A 5,055-nucleotide genomic window follows, 5' to 3' on the forward strand; every position below is an offset into this window, starting at 1 on the left:
GTCGCTGTGCGTCTGGGAAGGAAGTGGAGGCCAGAGGTATTCAGGCCGGCACCGGTACCCCCTTACCACCGGCTCGCAACCCGGAGGTCTGCGTCGCCTCGGACTAGGGAAGTGGGGCGGTGGCGAGAACCCAGGGAGACCGCGCCGGGCCTTTAATTGGGTGTATCCGTTTTAACAGTGGCCATTGTTGAAGCAATTAGCGAGAGACAATAACCACCGAAATGCGTTTAATTCGATTCTGTGCACGCTGCAATCCCCGCCTGGGCTCTGCGATATGCAGGCCTGGGATAACCGGGAGAGTCTGGGTGCGAAGGTACCGGTTGGGTTCCTTGGTCATTTTGTCTTAGGCATGGAAGTTGTAAAAGAAAGGCTGGAGGGAGAACTAGACCTGCCCCCAAGCAGGACACGGTAGGAGACTCGTCCTTGGTCATCCCCCGGACCACTGTTCTTTCTTGGAGCGTGGGTTGGAGCTGTGGGCCGCCTCGTCAATCCACAGTGCCTGTTTGAGAGGAGAAAAGCCGGAAAGGCTGGGACATGGATCCAAGTCTCAATCTTACTTCCCAGCCTCGGTTCCTCGAACCAAATCCGAATTACCTTCCCAATCGGGGGAGGAGCAAATAAGAGACCCCGCTTAAGTCTCACAACACACTTCCTTCTTCTCTGGAGCCAGCCCCAGAACCCCCTCCTCCGTTTCAGCCTCCGGATTAGGTTACCCAGGCCGGGCGAGGATTTTTACTGGATACGAGAATAGTACAGGTAAAGCTGTATAAATAGCTCGCCGGCTGCGGAACAGGAGGGTTATGCCGGGGACACAGTCCCAAGGCGCCACCAGCCAGCCTGGCTTGAGCCTACAGAACGGCTGGGGAGGCCGCTTTGCCTCGATGACCCGGACCTCACAGTTTAAACACTATTACGTTACCACCGTAGCTTTCCCCGTGTCCCCTTTTCTCTTTTAGCCCCCGCATGAACTGAAATCCAGAAAGGAGAGCAAAATCAAACCGCGGTGGAAAACGAAGCAGGCAGTGGGTCATGCTGGCTGAGGCTCCCCAAGCCAGACACCTTTCCAATTAAAACGGTAGACATGGGAATTTTAGTGATGTAGAGAAAGAAGGATGTTAAAAGTCACTGGACACGAGAAGCTGGCAATGGAAGCCTGGGGAGGGCGAGCTGGGGGGGGGGGACCATAGGAACTTGAATAAAAAGGCTATGCACCCGCAGATCTCCCGGCTCCCACGCCCACCCGACCCGGGTCTGGGATCCACTTTCCAATCCACAATCCACTGTTTGGATTATGTGGTTTGATTTTTTCTTTTTTTGCTTATTCATCTATCACAGTTTAAAACACCGGAGGAAAGCTACCCAAGCTAGGAGGAACGGGAAAAGGACCAGGAGACTATCAGAGAAGAGAGGCGCTGGGCAATTACCCCCCTCGCACTCTGCCCCCAGCCTAGCCCCAGCCCTCGCCTTCATCTTCGAGGGATTCTTGGCCTCCCTCAGCTACTATTATTTTCCCCTCGCTTGAGAAAACCCCTGATTATAGCGAGGTTTAAAAAAAAATGGGTAGATAGGGGTGAAGCGGAAAGGGGCAGGCGAACAGGGAGAAGACCGGGGATTTCTGCTTTCGAATAGAACAAAGCACGCACGACGACAGAGATGGTGACTGGAGAGCCTAAGCCTAGGGTGGGAAGAGAAAGAACTAATCCCGAAAGAAGGTGTGCACTTTCTATCTATCCCTAGAGGAGCCGTGGGAAAGAGGAAGGGATGCGGGTGACCCATTGGGAAGTGCAGGCTCCGGCAGCCGCTCCTTTGCCCTTTGGCATCATTAATTTTCAATAGGATATTCGCTGCCTCTAGACCTGGCCTGCTCCCAGGAAAGCCCCAGGCCCCACCTTTGAAGCACCTCGACGCTTAAACACACAGGCCCCTTCGTCTTAGGAAATACGTTAAAGCTGTGAGGCTGAGGAGGGCCAGCCTTGGTCACCTGCTAGATTCAATCCTGGCCTCTAGGTTCTCCCGGCTAGTTGAGGCACTTCCCAGTCCCCAGCGCCTGCTTCAGCCCACTCTCCTGGAGCTTTGGTGGTTTCAAAAGGAGAAAGTGGGCTTTATCTTGGAGATGTGGGGCTTTTGCATCTCTAGATTAGACTAAGGTTGGAATGCCGATTGTTGAGAGACAATCCACCGTGGAGGAGGGATGCGGGCTTCACACCAAAGGTGGAAAAGCGGGAGATACGCTTCATATCCTGGGACGAGCAGAGGATGGCTTTTTTTTTTTTTTAAACAAGAATCATTAGTGTCTTTGAACACGATGGTGATACCCATAGAAAAAATCGTGAGTATGCCTGGCTCCGACTTTCAAAATCAAGACTTCCTGGGCACCACGGGCTCTTTGCCCAGAGCTACTATCTGCCTACCTGCATGCCTGCCTGCCTGCCTCCCTGCCTGCGTGCGACTCTCGGGTCCAGGTCTCGGCTTACTGGGCAGCTCCCCGCAGCCTGCCACCTCCGCAAAGTGAGCTCCAGCAATTTGTTACATAAAATAAAACAACCACCAGACGCACGTGCTTACCCATCACTAGCTCCTTGCAGACCCCCTCCTCCGGACAACAAACCCGGGCCTCTGAGAGAGCACCTAACAACCTTTCCTCATCCAACTTGCCTGTGCACTCACTCGGCATCAGCCTAGCCCCATTGGACCCAGAAGGAAGCAAAGGGTGCTCTCTCCCCACAGTTAATGAACCTCCTGGGTTATTCCAACCGTTAGTGGGGAGAGGTGATCAGAACTATTGGATTGGTACACAAAGGCATATCTGGAAAGGAACACATACTCAAGTGTGAAATGGTTTAGCCATCAAGAATAAAACAACCCCCTCAGGGTAGCCTAGAGAGAGTTAAAATAGCCCAGGGCTAGAGAACAGAAGGTTTCCCCCTTCTGTCCCACTCACAGTGTCAGAATCCTTATTTTTCTATTAAAGTCTTCACTGCAGGGCACACAAATTGCAGGAGGAGGTGAAAGCCTTAGAACTCCCATATACCCGCAACTTCCCTGGGCCTTTCTGTGTAGCTTTGGGCGATTGGCAAACACACAGGACACTAGCTTTCCTACTGCTTGCACCCATCCCTTCAATATGCCTGTGCCTGAACCCCACCACATTCATTTTCTGCAAGAAGGCAGAATCAGAATGGGAAATAAAGGAAAACGCTGGATAGCCTGCCCTGTGTCTGGGCTTTGGATTGTAACTAAAAACGACTGGGGAATTTAAGGCTGGTAGCAAGGACCGTTCATGTAGAGGGTGATGTTGACCACCGCCATGCATGCATTCTCTATGCCCTGTTTGTGTCCTGGAGCCAGAAACTGTAGGCCTCATTGGGCCCCTGGCTTGAACCTTGAAGCTGGGCCTTCTGCTAAATTCTAATGCTAAATCAGTCAGTAAACAGATACCTACATGATGAGTCTTGGTTGAGCAGGATAGAAATTACATCTAGACCTAGTTCAAATGGATAGAGAACGTTTTTATTCTCATTTTATAGGAAGCCTTCTTCCTCTGGAATAGCTGTTTGGGCAGCCGAGCATCTTGTTGAGAAATACCTGGACTCACTAAACCTGGTTCTCTGAGATTCCTTGGCCATCAACCTGCCGCCGGAGGGACAGCCCATGACCACCACCACCAAAGAGTGACCAAAGAGTGGCTGCAGAAAGGCTATCGTCATTATTTGTCCCTACAGAGTGCTGGGTCTCTCAAACTGTGATTTCAGGGTCCCAGCATGGTCTATAAGGGGAGGAGATGGTCAAGAAATATGGAAATACACCTATGCCAAGGAGGTTCCAGCAGGCACTATTACTTCATTCCTACTCTGGATGGAATCACACCTGTCAGTTTGTCAGCCTGCTCTATTAAAGATTATATATATATATATATATATATATATATATATATATATATTGCTCTGCTCATATCTCAGATTCACCAGACTTTGCATTTTAGCATTATCTCCCCCCCCCTCTCTGTGTGTGTGTGTGTGTGTGTGTGTGTGTGATCTATTTCTGAATGACATATTGGAGGTCTGCTGGTCTGCTATCCCAGGAAAAATATCCAAATTTTATTCCCTCTGCCTTTTCCCTCCACGGAATCCTGGTCACACTCTCTGGGAAACTGGTTTTCTCTCCCACAGCAGGGTGCTTCTGTAAGCAAGGGTGCCTACCGCCTACCGACCACCAGCTACCCTGAGGGGATGCCAGATGTTGTCACATCTGGGCTCCAACTTTGTCTCACAGTGCACATGTTTCTTAGATGATATGCAGACAATGAACCTAAACATACCCTTGTAATCTGGGAAAGTAAACATGCAGTTGACACTTGGGCATGGCAGCCACCTATAGAGAAAGCTCCTGAGCAGACAGGCTGTTGCCTCTAATGCTCTGTTCTCCGTGCAGTGAAAAGCGTCTACCCAGAGCCCTTCCCAAGCATCCCGCCAGCTCTTACTGCCCCCCATTCAGTTTTTCTTTGCACCCCAAGTTTTGCTAGCTCCTTCCTCCAAACAAGGGCATCCACATACTCCTACACCATGATCACCCAAGGTCACTGCAGGAAGCCAAAGACTTCCAGTGCCCAGAAAGAACAATAAAGGGCCGGGGTCTAGTTCACTTTCTTTCAGAGGCAGTTGTCCCCATGGGAGAGACCTCCTCTTAATTCTCTCCACGTGGTGCAGGGAGAGGGAGAACGGAGGAAAAGGAGATAGCTATGTACTCACTGACCAGGGCAGCTCTCTCCTGAAGACCAGCTGTTTTTTATTTTTTCCACCCGCCTTGCTGGAGATCTGAAGGCAGAATGACAGGCAGACTTCACCACTGTTGCCGAAGCTCCCGAGGCAGCCCCAGTGCCGAGGCGGCTTCACTGCATCTCAACCAGGCTTCCAGCCAGAGGTAAAACCTGGATGATGTGAATCCTTGCTAAGAGCCCCCTCCCCTCTGCCTCCCTTGGCTCAGTGTAGACAGCAGAGCTCTTCCGGGTTGCAACGGGGTGGGGGGAGGAGGGAGGAGAGAAGGAGGAGGAGGAGG

The 5,055-nt window shown here is 51.4% G+C and overlaps 1 long non-coding RNA gene across 1 annotated transcript in view; it reads right to left on the reverse strand.

Moving 5' to 3' along the window:
• Positions 1 to 212: 212 nt before the first annotated feature.
• Positions 213 to 5,055, reverse strand: part of LOC114618976 — a 6,551-nt gene continuing 1,708 nt past the window's right edge. Inside the window, exons 2-4 of the long non-coding RNA XR_003711048.1 lie at positions 4,753 to 4,814; positions 923 to 968; positions 213 to 499 (exon numbers count right to left, since the gene is read on the reverse strand). This is a non-coding gene — a long non-coding RNA (uncharacterized LOC114618976). The remainder of the gene's footprint in view (positions 500 to 922; positions 969 to 4,752; positions 4,815 to 5,055) is intronic.

Source organism: Grammomys surdaster, unplaced genomic scaffold (genome assembly GCF_004785775.1).
Source record: "Grammomys surdaster isolate TR1022 unplaced genomic scaffold, NIH_TR_1.0 146, whole genome shotgun sequence".
NCBI lineage: Eukaryota > Metazoa > Chordata > Mammalia > Rodentia > Muridae > Grammomys > Grammomys surdaster.